We start from the raw sequence: 20,695 nt of genomic DNA, 5'->3' as shown, positions 1-20,695 counted from the left end.
AGTGGTTCTGAGGGAGCCATGCCGCACAGGGCAGCGGACAGGGAGGAGGAAGGCGGGCGGGCGTGGGAGGGCCAGGCGTGCTGTGTGTTGAGTGCCGGCTGCCGGAGCCACCTGGGGGCTACGCCACGAGCTGCTGCCTGGCCTGCCCAGGGGTTACTGGACCCAGAGGAACACAGGCTTGGCAGGGACACCAGCCTGGTGGGTACAGGGCTGGGGGACCTCGTCCCCCACCAGGGCCCCGGGCAGGGTGAGGGCCCCAGGCACCGGGGTGCGCCGGGCAGGGTGAGGGCACCGGGCTCCTGTTCTCCCTTGTGTTCAGCGGGCCCTGAGGCCAGAGAACCCAGCTCTACCTGTACTTTAAACACACCTTCTCTGAGGCAGGAGAACCAAGGTGGGGAGGTTCTGCTCCTCTCCTCCGGGTGGGGCAGCCCAAGAGGCTCCCCAGGGTCTGGGCAGAGGGCTGGGGCCTCACCTCCTCCGGGAGAAGTCAGCTTTGCTGCAGGGACAGCCCCTGCCCTTCCTCTCCCGGACAGTCTGAGACCAGAGCCCCCGCCCGCTCACCCATCGCACCACAGGAAGGTCCCTCTCATCCCGGTTTTCGTGGGGAGAATCGGTCCTCTTGCGGAAGTTACACCGTCGTAAGCAAGCGAGGCCCCCTTGGCCCGGCGGGCCCGGCACTTACAGCGACCACCGTTATTCTTCCGTTTCCACAGCTGTCTCCAGCACTGCTAAAACCCTCACGAGCAGCAGCGTTGCAGGGGAATGAGAAGCCGAAATAACCCCAGTGTTATGACCTCCATCTGAGCCCAGGAAGGAGCAACGGGGTCTCCTGGACGCTGCACCCCGGCACACCCGTCTGCCCTGCCGGTATGCGGCGAGGGGGCTTCTGAAACCGAACTAAACCCAGGCACCTTGGAGAAAGCGCTCAGCTGGGGAAGAACAGGAGCCTCCGGGAGGATTTTCGAGAAAAGCCAGAGAGACCCGGGGCCCTGCGGGCTCTCAGGGCAGCCTCGGGGGAGGAGGCAGGCTGGGAGGTGGCAGCGAGCCTGGGGCTGGAATCCGGCGTCGTAGTCCCCGCCCGAGTGTGAGGCGCGCTGGTCTGTGCCAGGCCGGCAGGGACAGGAGGGCGTGGCGGTTAAGAGCCCGATGGCCCAGCTCCCTCAGTTCCCTATATTGCCACCGACTCACTGTGTGACACCAGGCTGCCGCTAACTCCCCTGTGCCTTGGTTTCCTCGTTGGGAAAGCAGGACGAAGTGACCCTGACCCGAAGGCACTGAGAACCGTGCCTGCACACGGCAAGTGCTCAATGTATTACAGCTCTTCTGTCACCTGAGGTGAAGTGTTACTGAGGGCGTGGGGTCGGCAGATATCTCAGGAAGACGAGGCCTAAACCTCCTTTGGGCTTTGAAGTTGGCCACAGGTTTATAGGTTAAGAGTCCCAGTGGGGTGTTCGAGGTGAGCAGAAAGTCCTCAGAGTCACTTGGCCAGGAGTAGGAGCTCTGTCTGGTCAGGCACAATGACGAAGGAGATGCAAACAAGGGTCCCAGCTTCCATGCGTGTTTTAGCCTTTCTCTCCCTCCTTCCCCACCTCCCCTCCCCACACCCACACCCCACCAGAGGTGCATGCAGGCGCTCACTAGGGGGAGGAAGAGGCAGATGTGTGAGGAGCGTGGGGGGCACCCGCCAGCCTGGGGAAGAGGTTGCTCAGGTGTGTGAGCCAGCAGGGGGCGCGGGACACCAAGGATTAGGAAAGTCACAGTGCTGTGCTGGGCCAGCCTGTGCAACCCCAGCAGCCGTCACCCACACTGTCAGGCCTTTCCCGCCCTCTCAGACCCTGACCCTCCAGAAGAGCTTCTCTGGGTTCCCTTGGAGCCAGACTAGTCCTGAGAGGTGCTTCGTGCCCCTGACCACAGTCCCAATTTCTCTGAAAACACAGCCAGGCGTCTTCAGGGGTGCAGGGCCGCCCAGAGCAGGTGCGGGATGTGGCTTGGCCTCCCCGGCATAGAGGCAGAGCCCGCTCTTCCTAAAATAGCAACTACTATATGTTTCGGAAGTCATAAGAATGTTCCAAGTCTCTGACCCATTAATAGCTCTCCTGGGAATTTCTCCAATAGAAATAATCCAAGAAAAGTAAAAAGATGTGTGTGCAAGAATTGCACTGTAACCTCACTCATACTCGAGGAAAAGACTAAGTGGCCCAAATGCCCAGCTGACGGCTCATTCGACCGGGACACATCCTTCAGATGGAAGATTATGGAACCTCAGAAGTGACCATAATGAAAAGTGCGACGATAAGAAAATGACCAGACAGCAACTGTATCCTGAGAAGGGGACCACAGACCCACATGTGCATCTGAGTCAAGGCGGAAGAGTCTGCACGAAACATGAAAGGGTAACTTGATCTGGCGAATGGAATTCAGAGAAAACCTGAAATGTTTTTCAAAACTGCTATATGGTTATACTGCTAGGGTTGCTTTTTCAAAATACTTTCTAAACCGGAAATAAACACAAAACTTCCTGTTGCCGCCAGCTGTGACCCTGACCCCAGCCTGTAATAACAGTTCTTGCAAGTCCGGGGTGGGAGGCGGGCTTTGGACCCCCATGTCTGCTTGGATGTGAGCTGAGGGAGGAGACTGATGGCCGGGGAGGACCCCTGCCCCACCGCACAACGGAGAGGAGGCAGAGGCCCTCTTAGGTTGCCGAGCGACAGAACAATCACCATAGGCTGGTTTCTTGCTGTAGCTCTCAAATACCACAACTCACTGGGCAAATGGACACCAGTGACCAATATCAAAATCGTCCCTCTTCTTCGCTAAGACTTTCTCATCTGCCCTCAACTTTTACATACATGTAATACTGTCTCCATTTTGCAGGTGACCCAACCAAGGCATGGAGGGGCTAAATGGTTTATCCCAGGTTCCTCAGAGTTAGTGACAGACAGCACTGGAACCCAGGGCTCTTTGACCAAAAGAACGGGTGGTGTTTTCTTCTACACCAAAGGATGTGCTTTTCACACACGAATTCTCCCACCCACACTGGACGCTGTTCCGCTACAAATGTGAAGGAACAAGAAGTGCCCAAATCTTCCCTAGCAAGGACCTGACGACACTGTTCTAGAAACCCAGAGGTGAGCCCACTGGAACATTCTGTGGGCCCCAGTGCTCATGGAGTTGTTAGGGCACCTGGCTACTCCTTGCAGATGGGGACTGAGCTGAGATGTACGCGGTGCCCCAGCACGGGGCCCGGCAGCATCCCAGACCACCTGTGGGGCTCAGGGAGGCGAGGCCGGGCCAGTGGCAGCTGCTGGAATTTCTTCTGATGGGTCAGCAGGGGAGAGGAGGTGGGTGCTGCTGAGGTGGACCCCCGGGCCTCCATGACAGACCTGGGCAGGCCTCAGTGACCTCCCTCAGCCTCAGTGTCCCCCCCGCCCCTCACTGGCTGAGGGCACGAGAAAACGGGCCAGTGCTGTGAGGCCCTGTCTCAGTGACTGGCAGTGGACCCTGAGTGTAACCAACAGGGCCAGACATGAGGGCCCGGAGATGCTGAGCCACCCCAAGTCCGTGAGGGAGGCCAGCTGCGTCAGTTCCAGAAGGCCTCTGCTAGGACACATGTGCAGTGTGATGCCACCCAATGGACTGAAAGCGGCCCAAGAACACGTGGTTGATGTGGGGAACTTGGCATTCGATGCTGCTACCTGGAGGAGAAATCTATGGGGAGTCCCTGGACGTCGGGCTCAGGGAGGTCCCTGGTTCGGCTGAGCCATCCCTCAGGACATTAGGACCCACGACCCAGTCTGGCCTTCAGAGTGGCAGCCTCAGCATCACCTGAGGCTGGTTCCTCAGGAGGCCCAGATACCCTCAGGCAGCTCGCAAGCACATTCAACTTTGGAAGTGCCACTTCGGGAGCATCAGAGGAGAAAGGTTTCCCCAAGGACACAGTTCACCCAGGCCCTCACCGGGGAGTGACCACAGGGTGTAGGAGCCTGAGGCCAGGCATCAAAGGGGGGCTGAGGAGCTGGGAGCCCGGCCAGAGGAGTGGGGGCTCTGCAGTGGCACAGAGCGACCTTCACGTCTGAGGACGGCAGTTGTATGGAAAAGGGAGGACACTTGCTCCGGAGGTCCCCCCGGAGAAAGCTAGTGATGGAAAGCTGTGGGGAACAGACTGTTGCTTCCAGCGCAGAAAGAATGTTCGAAGAGTCAAAGCAGTTCAGTCGAAGAATGCGCTGCCCTGAGAGCTAGTGAGCTCCTGCCCCGGACGCTGGGTGAGCAGGGAGTCAAGCGCAGGATGGAAGACTAGCCCGGGGACAGGGAACCACCAGACTCCGTAAGTCCAGGCCTGGGGCCCTGCGACATGGCGCCACACAGAGAGACGGAGAAGGTGGTGAGCTGCCTCACTCGGCCTCCCTCCGGTCCTGCCGTGCTTGAATGGTTATCCTAAAAATACACGCAAAGTCAAGGCCGTGACCCTCTCTGGGAAAAGAACCAAATAAGCCAAAAGAACGAACAAGCCGTGAAAGTCTCTAGCAGGCTTTCTGGGTACAGCAAAAAAACTACCCAGATCCTGGGGAGAAGCACCTGAGGCCCGTCCTGGGCGGTGTGCCACCCGGGGGTCAGGGAGGGGGGGCGGCTGGCTGGGGCGCAGCACGTGTCCTGGGCCTGGGATGGAGATCTGTAAACACGCATTTGCTGCACTGCAGTGAGCCCCTCACCAGGGCCGTCTGTCAGCATGGTCCCCCCTCAGGCTCTGGGAAGGAACCAATAGAGCCTCCTCCTCCTCAGTGGTGACTCAGGCCAGGCCGCGCCTCTGTGCTGGCTCAGGATCGAGACAGAGGCAGGAGGCCTGCGCTGTTCCCAGGGGCCCTGATGAGGCATTCAGGAGTTCATTACAGCAAGGCAGCCGGCAGGGATTTGGATACATGAGCTTGGCTGATGAGAAGCTGAGTTTCTGCAACATCCTCAAAAAGGGGCAGCGGAGGGAGGGAGACTTCAATGGAGAGAGAACTCAGCAGTGATCTGGTGAGATGCTGCATGAAGCAAACATGTAAAGTCTGTATGGTGGGGCCTCGTGTATGCCCACGTGTGCCCTATACACGTGCTGTGTGTACACACACGTCACTACAACCCATCACGGGCTATGAGCAGAGACACAGCTGTCCACAAACACATCTGTTCTGGGCCTGATTTCTCCAGACTCTTAGAGCTTCCGGGCCGCTTCAAAGCCAGAAAAGGGCAATGGACTCCAACAGTGCCCATCCTGGCCTGACCCGCTGGGCAGAGGAGGCAGCAGAGGAAGGAGATGGGGGGCAGGAGGCCCCGGCCGGCTAGCCCTGGGAGGTCAGAGCCCAAACGGCTCACCTCTCCCTGAAGAGAAGGCGAAGGACCACGGCATGTAAAATCTGGAAACTCCAGAGCCGTGCCGGGGGGCAGGCAGCCACCATCTAGACTAGGGACCCACATGTGCTACTCCGTCCAAAAGACACGGTCACAACCTCACTCAAAGAACAGTCACTGGTCGTCTCTGCAAGTCCCCAAGCTAAATGCTGGGCAGGTCAAAGGTGAAGAGTACTCCTAAGAGCTCGGGTGGTCAGGGCAGTCAGGTCACCTGGGAGTGACTGGTCTCGGGGGCAGGAGTGCTATGCTGTCTTCAGCCAGGGGTGTGGGAATTCACAGGGGACGAGGGGCTGTAGCACTCAAAACCCAGCATCTCTTTAAACAAGACCCTCCAATGTGAAAACAGGCTCTGAGCCAGCATCCCCAGGGTCTCTCAAGATGTCGGCTCCAAGAAGGAAGCAGGGCCACACTTAATCTTGGCATTGTGGGAGCCAGACTAACAACTAAGTCACCACCAGGACATGTCACCTGGAACAGAACAGAAGTTGCACAGAGCCAGGGGCAGCCCAGAACCCTTACCCTGCTGGAGGGGAAGAGGGGACACAAACCATGGGACTTCGGTCACTTGCCCGGAGGCCTGCCTAGTCTCTAGAGACGGGGGCCAAGGTGACTGCAATTATCAGGAGATTGCCCTTTAGGCGCAAATACGGTCGTGTGTGTGGAATCTATAGCCCTCGCCTAGTGTGGCTATACAGAGCAGGTGCCCCTCAGAGATCTGGTGAGATGCTGAGCCGTCAACGAGGAGATGTGGCCCGAGGGGCAGGCCGTCACCCTCTAGCACAGCACTGCCAGAACTTTCTGCAAAGAAATGCTCTGTAACCTGTGCTGTCCAGTATGGTAGCCGTAGTCATTTGTAGCTGCCGAGGACACGAAGAGTGGCCAGTCCAACAGAGGAAGTGAGTTTTAATTTTTAGATTTTAATTCATTTCACTGAAGTAGCCACACGTGCCTAGTGGCTACCACATCAGACAGCACAGCTCTAGAACGCCGCGGCACGTAAATACGGCTTCCGCGCCCACCGTGGGTAACACAGAGCCGCTGCCTAGAGTGCCGCCTTGAGAACGACGCTGCAGCCGCCTCTGTGATCCATGGGAAAGAGCTCAGTATCCGCTTCCGACCTTGACCTGGAAGCAACAGCTCAACCCACCCCGGGCACGAAGTTTCCAGCGGGTTAAACAGACCCGCTCTCTACTTGTGAGGGTCGCTCGTGGTTTGGCTTCACTCCCTCTGCCTCCTCCCAGGGGAGCAATAAATCTTGCTGGTGCTTTTCCCAAACACAGCTCCCACCTTCCTCTTCTCCCTGGGCCTCCCCTCCGGTCCCCCTCCAGGGCTGGCCGGGCTCCTGACCTCCCCCCTCCCCTGCCACAGGGCTGGCCTGGCTGCTGACTCTGGTCCCTCCCACACCAGGGATGAGCCACTGCAGTCCGGGGAGGACTCCCTCCGCCTCCCCGCTCAGCCCTCACTAACCTGCCTCTGCCCTTCCACGTGGATCAGGACTCCATTCTCCCCACCGCACACTGGCCAGCACCCACTCCTCTTCCTGAAAAGCCACCCAAGAATCCACATCCACCTTGTTAAATCCAACTCCGAACACACCTCTCTGAGCCTCCTCAGCAGGTGCTGACGCCCTCCACAGCCACCTTCCCCGGCGCCCTGGGCACCGGCTCCGCGCTCTACTTTGCGCTCACGGCTGCTCTCCTGCTGCATATTTAAGGAGCCGCAGAAATGCAAGCTCCCAGCTGTGCCCCTGCCAGATCCTCTGGGTTATACCGTCCCGTGTTGCTTCTGCCATCTGGGCGCGTAGCACCATGTTCCCGGCGGCACATGCCAGGACACAGAGGGGCTTGGCGTGCCGAGGCAGTCGCCGGGGAAACGGAGTTTCTACTGGGTGCTTCTCTCCTTGTCCCCGCTCTGGCTGCCTTCTGCAAGGCCCCGAGAGCCTCTGGGGAAGAAGAGAGGGTGCAGGTCTGAGACTCACGTAGCAGAATCACCTCCTATTGTCTTTGAGGAGAAATGATAAAAGTTTCCCCAGGTGCTGCCTGGTTGCCAACTGGCATTGAGCTCCCCAGCCTGAGGCGCTGTCCTACAGGGCCCACCATCCTCGCCCGGGAGGGCCCAGCAGGAGTCTGCAAATGCAGGCACAGCCCTTCCAGCCTGCCAGATGTGTGTTTAGAGCGCAGGATGACTGCCTTCCTGGATGTCTGTGAGGCATCTCCAACTCAGCGGGTCCTGACTCTCCACCCCCCACCGAACCCATTCCTCTCACCATCCTCCCGTCTCTGTAAAGAGCCACCCGCCCTTCCGATCGCCTCCGGGCTAAAATCCTGACAGCCATCACGGACTCCCCACTCCCCCATCCCCCATGCCACTCAGCAGTGAGATCTGTTGGCTCTGCCTTCAAAAAACACCCAGAATCCTTCCCCTCATCACTTCCATCCTGGTCTAAGCCATTATCCGCTCTCCCTAAAATTACTACATAGCTTCTAACTGGCCTCCCTGCTTCCACTGCTGTCTCTTCTCCACCGGCAGCCAGACTGATCCATTTAAAACCTACAACCCTCTATATGTCCATCAAACTGATGAATGGATACATAAATTCTGATTTATATACACCATGGAATACTACTCGGCAATGAGAAAGAATGAAATATGGCCTTTTATAGCAATGTGGATGGAACTGGTGAGTGTTATCCTAAGTAAAATAAGTCAGGCAGAGAAAGACAGATACCGTATGTTTTCATTCTTATGTGGATCCTGAGAAGCTTAACAGAAGAACATGGGGGAGGGGAAGGAAAAAAAAAGAGAGGGAGGGAGCCAAACCATAAGAGACTCTTAATAACTGAGAATAAACTGAGGGTTGATGGGGGGTGGGAGGGAGGGGAGGGTGGGTGATGGGCATTGAGGAGGGCACCTGTTGGGATGAGCACTGGGTGTTGTATGGAAAGCAATCTGACAATAAATTTCATATTAAAAAAAACACAAAAAAACAAAACCTACAGCCCTCCAATGTCTCCAATCTCCTTCAGGGAAAAAGCCATGGTCCTTACAAGGTCCTACAGGACTTGTTCCTCATCATCTCCCTCCTTTACCTCCTACCTCTCTTCCTCTCACTTCTACTCCACCTTCACCTGCTGCCATGATGTCCTGTGAACGTACCTCAGGGCCTTTGCACTTACTGCTCCCTCTCCCTGGAACGTGGCATGGCTCACGCCCTAACTTCAGGTCTCTACTCAAGTCTCACTTTATCAGAAAGGCTTCTCTGGCCACACAATATTAAATAGCAACCTTCCTTCGCCCCCAGGCAATTCCTATGCTCCTTCTCCTGCTTTGCCCACCACTGTCCTACCTCTAATAGCATATACTCATTTATTTAATATCTATCTCCCCCACTGGAATCTGTTCTGCTTACAACTACATCCCTAGTGCCTAGAAGAATGCCCCAAATATTTGTGCAATGCTCTCCTTTAGACCTTCTAACAATCTTATTCCAATCTCATTTCACAGACAAAGAAACGGGGTCAGAGGGCATGATAACTGACTCAAGGACACGGGGCAAGTAAGTGGCCTGGCGAGGATGTGAATGCAAACCTTACTCCTGAGCCCTGCGTTGTCAGATCCTCCCATTTCCCAAGGTGGTCAGAAATGCAAGTTTTTATATAGAATGTCCAAATCCTTAAGTATTAGAAATTTAAAACTCTGGGCAGGTCAAACAAAGCCGATGCCCACAGGCCAGATGTCCAGAGACTACAACTGAAACACCTAGTAAACAGAACTGAACAGAAGCCGTGGCCAGGAGGGAATGCGTGCCCACCCTTCTCTGGGTTTGCTGGACGATTAAATGAGATAATCCAGTAAAAATGCAGCCCCGGGACTTGACACAAGGTAACTGTCCAATCAACTACGCCATTACTAAACAAGATGTCGGTCCCACAGCCAGAGAAAGGTGGGGATATTCCATAGCTGGTCATGGACAGCAGACGCTAAAACTGGGGATAAAAGTGCCGTGGCAGGATGTGACCCTGGCAGGGCCCCAGCTCAGAAGCCACGCCCCCCCCCCCCCCCCCCCCCACACACACAGTGCCGTCTGCAATGCTGTCATCACCACCAGGGCCCGGGTCTACCTGACACAGCAGATGTCCTCCCACTGCCAGGAGCCCGTCAAGGCTTTAGAACAACCTGTGCTCCGCGGCTCATCACCTGCATTATCTAAAATGCGGATTTGTTCTAAGTGCTGAAATGCTAGAATGAAGAACATTCTGTGAAATCCAAGAAGTGGGGGGTGGGAACCAACAGAAGCACGGATTTCTACCCCACACCATGGGCAATCCGCCTTCTGGCTTTTCTCAAACCAAGATACATTCAAGGCTAAAAACGAAAACTTAACAACTATTAGCTATATTCACGAGTGGGCGTGTGAGGAAGTTAAGACAGCAAGTGTATTTCTTGGTTGACGTTGGGATGAGGGGGTCCTCTGTGGCTGTCTAGTAGACGACGGGTCTGCCCCACCTGCGTCAGGTGCCGCTGGCACAAGAGCCTGGCCGCAGGCCACCACACAGCAAGAGGCAGAGCTATGGCGCAGTGGGACCACGTTCCTCCCACCCCACCAGCCTCCTCTCCCCCCGCGGCTCCCCAGGAGATGGGTCCCCAGCCCCAATCTCACTGTTGCCAGGACAACAGTCCGATGGACAACTGAGGACAAGAGGTAGCTGATTTCTCGGTTCTTCTCGCTCAGTATCTGTGTGTCTGTCTCTCTCCCGCCCTGACTTCCCTCTTCCCCACCAGCCTCTCGTGAGAGCAAGGCTCAGGGGCGGGATTACTCTCTGCCTTACCCTCACGGCAAAAGGCCTCGAAGGGAACAGTGAAGCAGGCGTGGGCAGAGTGCAAGGAGGGACATCAAGAAGACAAGACACAGCCGAGCTTACGAAATGGCAGCATGCCAGAATCCCAAGCTCGGGGGCTCCCGGGAGAGACGTTTGTGGCTTTTATGGTAAAGGGGTGGGTCTTCCCTCCAAGACATGCTCAAGGGCGGAAGGTCCTGCACCTAGAGAAAGACTCCACCGTGAAGAAGAAAGGCCATCCCTGGTCACAGTGACCCTGGGCTTTGGGTTTAAGTAAAAGGAAAGGCAGAGCAAAGTGGCCATTCTGCCCTGCGTGTCCCCCCCAGGAGCTAAGTGGAAAACCACCCAGCATCAGCCTACACCGCGCTCCCTAGGGCGCCCCGGATGAACATGACCTGGCCCTCACTGGGGCCGGTGGGTGGTTTTCTGACCTAGACTCAACCCTGCACGGTCAGCCCTGGGCTCTCCCTCCTCACCTCTGAAGGGTGGGGACAGAGGGCAGCCCTCTCTTCCCTGATAAGGACAGGCTGACCCATCTAACGGAACGTGGTCTGAAGGAAAGGCTGGCTGCCCTCTGTGCCATCCCGTCGTCCTTCCACCCTCCGCCGCTTCCTTGACTTCAACCACGTCCCCCTCCCTGGGAAGGGAACTCGGAGCGTGAGATCCAGGGGAGCTCATGATTCTGCAGTTTGTACCTGGCAGTAGGTGTGTGCCGGGCGGATTTCCCCGATGCCTGTCGTTCCCAGATGGCAGCTGGGGCGCTTAGCAACCTGCAAGGTCCCCAACTAAACTCTGGTGCATGGCCTCAGGGGAATAAAGGAAAACAACCCCAGTTCTTCAGTCCCCTGGGTTTCCTGCTCTACCTTAACGGGCCCATGGAGCTGGGTCCTCAAGTCCACTTTGACGGCCATGTGTCACAGGTAAGGGCCATGGACTGCCTACAAAGTGAGACATGAACACGCCAGGGCCACCCTCCCGGACCTCAGCTCCGCAAGGACCTCAGAGCTGTCCGGCCCTGCCCCTCCCTGCAGAAAGAAGCCTGGAGCCAGAGAGGCTTCAGCAGGAGTGACTGGAACCGGAGACGCCCATGCCTCTTCTTTTCACTACCCGGACATGCCCACCTCGGTGGCAAAGCAGAAGGGGAAGCCTGTGCACCAGGCCCAGGGCTGCTTTGAACCTTCCCTGGGGACGACGGCTGATGTCCACCTGTTGGGAGTTGCCTGCCCTTAGCAGGAGGCTGGGAACTTTCACATGAGAGAGCAACCTCCCCGGTGACAGCAGTAAAGAAAACCGAATCAGAGGATCTGGGATGGGATCCCCTGGGCCTCACTAACTGAGGAGGGGCCGAGGCCCAGAGAGGAGCCTGCCCGCGGGAGGCCACACAGCCACCAGGGCAGGACTTCCCCTCAGCACACGGTGCTTCCTCCCAAGGCAGTTTAGAGGACAAGATAAAGCCACGCCGACAAAATACAAAGCGGGATGCGGATCGTAAGAGCCAAATTCTGAAATGGAGCCGCCTCTGCAAAGGAGATGCTGAGAATTTAATTGGGCATTTTTTTTACACAGGCGTTTAAACACCGTGAGTGGCTACTGTGGCACTGACCTCAAACAGCTCCTCAAACGGGAGCCACGTCCAAGCCAGCTTCTGTTTCATCTCCTTCTAGGACTTTCTGCAGCCCTTTCTAGCGTTTTCACCCCGTGATCTCATTTTTATGCTCACCAGCGGCCCTCACAGGAGGACAGTGAGATGGGACCGCCGGTCTCTGCTCCTGGTCTGCCCTCGGCCAACTTGCCCGGGAAGTCAAGTCAGCCCCGTGGGAGGCAGCCACCTGGGTCTCCTCCCACCTCGGCATCCCCGGAGCAGGAGCCATTGTGACAGCAGCAATAGCACTGAAGGGCCTCACCATGTTTGACTCGGCTTCGTGTCCTTACTTCAAGTGATTCCCCAACAACGTGATGAATGGCACCATCTTTAATCTCCCTTTTTCAGAAAACTGAAGATGAGAAGGTGAGAAAGGTGGGAAGGGTGGGAAAGGTGGGAAAGGTGAGAAGGTTGGAAAGCCAGGTCTCACTGTTGCCCAGAAAACGCTGGAGGAAGCGTCGGATGTAAATCCCAGGTCCAAACTCCCCGGCAGGACTTGCCTCTGGTGCAAGCTTCAGACTCTCACGGAGAGGAGCATGCAGCACGTGGGTGTGTGTGTGCACGGATCTCAGGCTCCTGTCCTTCCGGGCAAGGAAAGGAACCTACTGCTCGGGGCTGTCCCGACACTCACCAGGTACCCTTCTCTGCGGTTTTAAAAAATCAGGCTTGGGCGTGGGGTTTTCTTTTGAGGCGATGAGTATGTTCTGGGACCAGACAGAGGTGGTGCCTGGACAACACGGGGAAGGTACTCGACTGCACACTTTTACGTGGTTAACTTTGTAAGAACGTCCCCTCCGCGGAAAGGAAAAAGAAAAAGCAAAGCAAACCCGCAAAGTTCGAAAACCTTTCCTAGCTGAGCACACGACTGATCACGTTTGTATTTTTTAAAATTGTTTTTAAAAGAAGCACCCAAACGATGGGAAGTTTGGGGGTCTTTTCTATACTTCTCTGTTTCTGCACACTTTTATCCACCAACAGCAGCACGACAGTAGTCAGTACGAGTGGCTACGGGGTCCAGACACGGCGCTGAACACGCTCTTTACATTTAATGTCCACAGCAGCCACAGGACACAGCCGTAAAGGCTCGAATATCTGGTTCTCGGCTGCTACTCTTATACTCTTATAAGAATTCTTGGCTGCTTTCTACGAGAATCCTCTACGAGAATGAGGCGGTACTTCTATAATCAGAAAAACATGGTTTTAGGACCCTCTCAAAACACAGAAGCACAAAAGACTTGAAAGAATAATTGTCTATCAGCGTTTTTTTCTTTACACTTGCGCTTAACAGATATTGCACGACATATGTCAAAAAATACACAGAAGCCTCTCCCAAACCCCAGTCTACCTGGCTGTGACTTGAACCAAAAGAGTCAACAGCAGGAAAGGGCTCACAGGCCACCACTACCGCCGTGGGGCCTCTCCCCCGCCACTGGGGTTTGTCAGCAGGCATTTCTGGAGGAGCTGCAGGTTCCAGGTCAAAGAAGCCTTTTCTCGATAAACAAGGAAACTTTAACCGTCTAAGTGCGCTCCCATTCACGGTCGGGAGGAATGCCAATCGTTAGAACCTCTATATGAGATGATTTGGTAATATTTCTCAACATTAAAAATGTGCCAGGGCGCCTGGGTGGTTCAGTTGGTTAAGCATCTGACTCTTGATTTCGGCTCAGGTCACGATCTCACGGTTGGTGAGATCGAGCCCCGCAACGGCGGGGGGGGGGGGGGGGGCCGCCTGGGATTCTCTCTCTCCTTTTTCTGCCCCCGCCTCAAATAAATAAACTTAAAAAAATAAAAGCACTTAAAAAATAAAATAAAAATGTACGTGCCTGGTTTCTCAAAAAATTAGAACTCTACGTAGAACTACCATATGACCCAGCAACTCGACCTCAGGGTATATGCCCCCAAGAACTGAGAGCAGAGACTCAATCAGGTACCCGCACAGCCGTGTTCACAGCAGCTGAAAGGTGGAAACAACCCAGTATCCCTCCACAAATGAACGGATAAACAAATGGGGTATATGCATGCAACGGAGTATCATTCAACCTTGAAAAGGAAGGAAATCCTGACAGGGGCTGCAACACGGATGAGCCCCGAAGACACCACGCAGAGTGCAACAAGCCGGTCCCAGAAGGACAAATAGTGTCTGGTTCCACTTATGTGAGGTGCCTGGAAAAGGTAAATTCATAGACATAGAAAGCAGGATGGCGGTAGCCAGGACCGGGGGAAAGGAGGTGGGAGAGCTCATGTTTAATGGCCATGGCGTTTCGGTTTGAGATGATGAAAAAGTTCTAGAAGCAAATAGTGGTGACGGTTGCACAACACTGTGGGGGTACTTGGTGCCACTCAACTGTACAATTAGGAGCCCAATTAAAGAAATGTCACGTCTCTATAATGGAATACAATGCAGTCACTAACAAGGATGAGGCAGTGCCACGTCGACTTAGAACCCTCTTGAAGACAGCAGGTGAAAGATCAAGTACGGAAGAGGGGATATACTATTTGCGTGGGTGTGAAAAGTCTGTGTCCCAGATCCACATTTGGAAAGAACTGGAATCCTGAAAGGGCACACAAGACATGACGGTGGCTGTCTGAGGGACGGGGAAGAGGACAGCTGTGTGTGAGAAGCTTACCTTCCACGGTATAACCTTTTTCACACCTTCACGATTTTATACTACGTACATTTTTAGCTACTTAAAAATCAACATAAAGAAGTGTAAAATAACATCCAACCTTTGCTTCTTGCTATTTTTAAAAAATGTTTATTTTTGAGAGAGAAAGCCAGTGCAAGCAGGGGAGGGGCAGAGGCGGGGGGGGGGGGGTGGGCGGGGCGGGGGCGGGGGAGACAGAGGATCTGTGCTGACAGCAGCGGGCCCAAAGCGGGGCTTGAACTTATGAACCACGAGATCATGACCTGAGCCGAAGTTGGACGCCCAACCGACTGAGCCCCCTAGGCACCCCTCTTTCTTGCTATTACAGAGGAGCTTACACCAGACGGACACTTAAGCCACGAACAACTACAGAAGCTGGATAAGACGGCTATCTGAAGCCTATGGGAAACAACCAAGGTGGCTAGGATGGGAGGGGACAAGGTCTCTGAGGGCAAACACACTTGAGCGAGCCCAACACACTCTGTCACTTTTGCCCTTGAGGTCAGGGTTCAGAGGATGGACAGAGAGCAATGGCTTCAGCTTTCAAGGGGGTGGAGAAGCAAGGATGGGTGAGCAAGCATTCCAAGGCAGAGCAGAGGGGTGAGGTCCAGGAGACAAGAGAGCCTTTCTCTACACAAATCCTGCAAGGCGTCTGCCCACCGCCAAGCGACATGGGGTGAGAGACCAAGAACCCAAGTGGAAAGTGAGAGCTGAGAGGCTAACACCGAAGGGTAGTTTGGCTGTCTTATTGTGGCGGGGAGTCCAGGGTCCTTCAAGGGGAGGACCAGCCTCTGAGTTAAGACCCTTGAAGGACTATTTCCTAAGAGTAGGCACAACAGAAACCAGCTCTCGGACTAAAACCCAGCCCCAAATCTTTTAGACCCCACATTGGATCAAGGTGAGGTACAAGAAAAGTCAGTCCTCTCTGGAGAGACATATCCTTCAGAGCTGCTACTATTTTCCATACATGATATTCAGCATTTAATTTATCCAGCATTTTTTTAAAAAGGCCAGGATGCGGGTGGCTCAGTCAGTTAAGCATCCGACTTGTGGTTTCGGCTCAGATCATGATCTCACGGTTTCGCGAGTTCGAGCCCCACATGGGGCTCCACGCTGACGGTGTGGAGCCTGCTTGGGATTCTCTCTCTCTTCCTTTCTCTCTGCCCCTCCCCAACCCGTGCTCTTTCTCAAACTTCAAAAAAAATTTTTTTAATTAAAAAAAAAATGTTAAAGGCCATGATGCCATGAGATGGGACCAAAAATCAACAGGGAAAAGCAGACCCGTCAGTATTTCAGATATTGCCATTGTCCAAAAGTTTGAAATTTTTACTATGTTACAAAGAATAGATGACAAAATGGAGAACTTAACCAGAGAAGTGGAATGTGTCTTTTACTTAAGTCAAAAGGAAATTCTAGAGATGAAAAAAAATGCAATATTGAAATTAAGGATGCAACAGAGGAGCTCAAGCACTGAGCAGACAAAGGATTAGTAACCTGGAAGTCACATCAGTATAAATATTCAGTCTGAAGCGCAGGAAAAAAAAAAGGAAGATTTAGAAAAAAACACAGAGATTTCTGGAACATGGTAATGTCTAACAAGGACATCTAGAGTCCCGGAAGGAAAGGAAAGAATGGGGCAAAGAGATACTGGCTGAACATCTCAAAACTGATGAAAGACATCAAGCCATCAATTCAAGAAGCTCCTCAAATACCACGCGGGGTAACTGCAAAGAAAACCGCCAGGCGCGTCACCATGAAACTGCTGGACACCAGAGACAGACTGTAAGAGCAACCGGAGGAAAAAAATACAAAAGCTACGTATTACTTTAAAAGGAGCAAGAGTGTGTCAGCCAGCCAGCCGGCATTTCAACAAAAATAGCAGAAGCCACAGGATAATGGAATGACACCTCCAAAGGGCTCTGAGTCCAGCGCTGTCGACCTAGAATTCTACCTCTGACAGCAAGTGACTTCCAAAACCGAAAGCAAACTGAACACGTTTCCAGGCAATTAGAAATGCAGAGACTTCCCTAACAGACCTTCGTGAAGAGTGACACTAAGGGCAATTCTTCAAGAGGATGGAAGAGCTGGACTGACAGGGCAGAGCCTGCTTGGGATTCTCTCTCTCTCTCTGCCCGTCCCCCCATCTCTCTCTCTCTCAAAATAAATAAATAAACTTTAGAAAAAGGGGGGGGGGCGCCTGGGTGGCTCAGCTGGTTTAGTATCTGACTTCAGGCTCAGGTCATGATCCCGCAGTTCAAGAGTTCGAGCCCCGCATCGGGCTCTGCGCTGACAGCTCAGAGCCTGGAACTTGCTTCAGATTCTGTGTCTCCCTCTCTCTCTGCCTACCCCGCTCATGCTCTGTCTCTCTCAAAAATAAATAAACATTAAAAAAAATAAAAATAAATAAAAAAAGGATAAATAAAATACTTGCAATAGCCAGAAAGTCTGGGGGAAGGGGAATTAAATGTTGGGAGGCCTTTGCACTGTGCCCAAAAAGGTAAAAATACTAATTTGGGGTAGATGCAAATGCATCATGATGGACATGTATCAGCATTACTTCATTGTTGGAAGATATTTTGATGCATTTTTGTAAAAATCCATGTTGACTTTAAGTATATCAAAATTAATAAAAAATGAGAGGTCAAAACTCAAGTTCCGACGGATTTCAAAGGACTGAGATTACACAGAATATGTTCTCTGACTGCAGCAAAGTAAACTGAAATCAATAATAAAAAGAGGGCCTTAAAAATTCCCTGTATGCTTGCAAACTAATTGATGTACCCTCAAACAGCCTGGGGATCAAAGATATCTCAGTGGAAATTAGAAAGTATTTTGAACTAAATGACAACAGAAATAGGACATATCAAAATCTGTAGAAGGAAGCAAAAGCACATAACGTGGGACATCCGAGCACCAGGAGCGTGTTTTAGAAAAGAAAAATGCTAAAATTAGTTAAATTCCATCTCAAGAAGGTAAAAAAGGACATGATGTCAACCTCAAAGGAAGTAGAAGAGAATCAAAGTCAAAAACATAATGCATTACGGAAGTGCACAAAGAAAGCAACAAAAAGGTGATTCACTGAAAAGGTTCAAACATTAATAAACCTCAGCAAGACAGATTAAGGACAAAAAAAAAAAAGAGAAGGCCCAAACTAGCAATATCAGTAATGAAAAGGGAATATCGCTATAAAACCCACGGAAAGACAAAATCCCACGTCAAAAATGTGACATATTCATATGAAGTTGGTTAAGTTCCTGAAAAAACAAAAACATGTTATAACTTATACAAAAAACCTCGTACCTTTGAGGGAGACTGAATCTCATAAAGAAAACTCCTGAGCGACAAGGCTTCACTAGTGAGCCATGTTTTTTTATTTGAGAGAGCACGCCAGAGCAAGAGAGCGTGCACGAGAGCTGGGGAGGGGGCAGAGGGAGAAGGAGAGGGAGGGAGGGAGAGGGAGGGAGGGAGGGAGAGGGAGGGAGGGAGGGAGGAAGAGAAAAAGAGAGGGAGAGAGAGAGAGAGAGAGGGAGGGAGAGGGAGAGAGAGACAGAGAGGGAGAGAGAGAGAGAGAGAGAGAGAGAGAGAGAGAGAGAGAGAGAGAGAGAGAGAGAGAGAATCCCAAGCAGGCTCTGTGCTGTTAGCATGGAGCCTGATGCGGGGCTTGATGTGGGGCTCGATCCCACGACCCTGGGATCATGACCTGAGCAGAAATCAAGAGCTGAATGCTCAACCGAGCCACCCCGGCGCCCCAAGAGTCCTTCTACTCCTGCAAAGAACCCATATCTTCTTCAAACTCTCCCAGGTTAGAAAGAGGAAACACTTATTTCCTAAACCCAGCACAACCATGATGTCCAAACCTGCCAAGGACACAGAAAGAAAGTAAAATTGCAAACAGATCTCATGCACACGGTCACAAGAGTCCTAAGGAAAACATGGGCGAACTGCAACACCCAGTTTCGGGGGGGGCGGTGTGTGTGCAGAATTCCACCCCTCCTGATGGTAACAGTGCTTTTCTCATTCCCAAAGGGATAGACGCAGATTATCTGATTTTCACCAAAGGTTTTATTCTCACGTACACTTTACACATAGGGAAATTGAGGCCCAAAGAGGCGAAGGAGCTGGCCCAAGGTCACACTGAGGCTAGAGCTGGGCAAGACAAATTCATTCCACTAGATAGATACTTACAGGCACCTGCTGTGTCCCAGTTAAGCCTGGGGGTGTGCATCTGTGCCTCTCCACCCTGTGCACCTCCCTTCGGCCTCCCTGGACTCCTCTCTCCTGGAGCCAGTGTCTGCTTTGCTACTGCTCACAACACAGCAGAGGAGCAGCGTGGCCCGGAGAGGCTGCCAGCCCCCCCTGGCTGCTACGTGGCGCTCGGGAGTCCCGGAGCAAGTAGGAATGGCCCTCTTTGTCAGGCTCCCAACCCTGACCCTGCCCAGAGGGGCCATTAGAAAATGCCCATGTACTCCACGGCCTGTGCACCGCAGCCTGACCGTCCCCATTTCCAAGCTCTACAGGTTACAAAGCACTTCTGCTTGTATTTCTGCCTTCAGGGAAACCTAAAGACAAGCATCAATACTCCTGCTCTGGAGTATCAACACCCCCACTTTGCAGATGAGGAAAGCAAGGCTCTAAGAGGTGGATAACTTGTCCATATTATCTATGCAGAGAATATCAGATCCAGGTGAGACACAGGACCTTCCTCTACTGCACCGGGACACCCCCCCACCAAGCACTGTTTGATGTGACTGAGGATGTCCTGGATTATACCAACTATATGTCCTGAGACAGACAAGACTGACAGGTGTGCTGAAGGCTGCACAAATACTCTAGAAAAAGAACTCCTGACCTAGATAAGCGATGACACAAGCTTTTTTTTTTTTTTTTTAATGTACAGAATCCAGAGGGATGCCTCCACGGTATGAGAGAGGAGATGCAGAAAGAACCCAGCCAGCATGTAAAACAGAAACTGAAGAACGCCTTTCAAGACACTCTAAAGCCAGTAAAGGACAGGATTCTTTACATACATTCAAGCAGAAGCAGCTCGTGGGTAACCACAGGCTACAGGGGTGGGGACAAGGAGGCAAATTCAATGACCTGCTAAGCTTGGCCCCTTGTGGCAACAGAGGCTGGGGAGATTCCTCTTCTGAAACCTGCCTTCTGAAGGAGTGGAGTCTGAGGCCCAGCTCAGAAGCTTCTAGATCTCCTTGGTAAACAGAGAAAACACATCCCCAGGACAGAGGAAGTGAGGACTCATCAGCAAATGACTCAGTGTGTGCCTTCAAAGAGCATCATCTAGAAAAGGGGAGGCCCGCCAAGGAGGCCCCCAGGCAAAGGCTCCAGAGAGGCCCCCGAAACTCTGGCCCTGTCCACCTGAGTGGAAAACAGCCGTTTCAGTGAATCCAGAGCCAAGAGCACCACCTGAACACAAAATGACATGGTTCCCAGAACAGGGAATCCTCTATTTTCAAACTATTGAGTTTGTTTGTTAGCAGGAAATAAACCTATGGATAACAGGAAGTTGGCGGATGTAATTTCTACATACCTTCAAAAGGCATCGGAGATGAATCCAGACCAGAAACTATTTAAAAGACTGAATCACACGAGAACTGGGTGGTTCTGTGGTGGATCAGGCTGGAGTAAAGCCAGTAAACAAAGAGCGGGGGCAGCAGGCACTTCTCTCAATGGAAAAATGTAAACAGTGGGGTCCCCAGGGTTTGGACTGGTTTTACTTCTTCATTGAGGACTCAGAAGGAGAAGGAAGTAGGAGACGCACAGAGCGTGAAGGAAACTTAGTGCCCTGGGTGGAGTCGAGCAGGTTGATGGGCCTCACCCAGAAGGCCCCCCTGCTATGGGCTGGGCCCACCCCACTGCAGAGAACACGGCTCAGAGTGCACAGCAGGGACACATGGCGAATCTGCCGTAGAACCGGAAAGGGTGGCAGAGGAGGACTGACCTGAAGTGATGCCCATGGGGGGAAAAGCACTTAGAATAAAGCCAGAGAACTTTTTCACCTGAGAGAGGAACACAAGGAGTCGTTGGTGACTGCTTGGGCCAATGTAGTTCTTTAAAAAGTTTTAAATTATAGGGGGGAAAAAAACAGGAGAAGGGGAGGATTAGGTCAAGCACCGAGGAGGAGAGAGGACAGGGCTTCCAGCAAGGCAAGCTCTCCGAAGTCA

The 20,695-nt window shown here is 53.0% G+C and overlaps 1 protein-coding gene across 3 annotated transcripts in view; it reads right to left on the bottom strand.

The window, feature by feature from the left end:
• The window catches only part of ADCY3 (adenylate cyclase 3), a 91,054-nt gene that overhangs the window by 24,843 nt on the left and 45,516 nt on the right, over positions 1–20,695 (bottom strand). The window lies entirely within an intron of this gene.

Source organism: Panthera leo, chromosome A3 (assembly GCF_018350215.1).
Source record: "Panthera leo isolate Ple1 chromosome A3, P.leo_Ple1_pat1.1, whole genome shotgun sequence".
NCBI classification, from domain to species: Eukaryota; Metazoa; Chordata; class Mammalia; order Carnivora; family Felidae; genus Panthera; species Panthera leo.
This window is presented reverse-complemented; position numbering and strand designations above follow the sequence as displayed.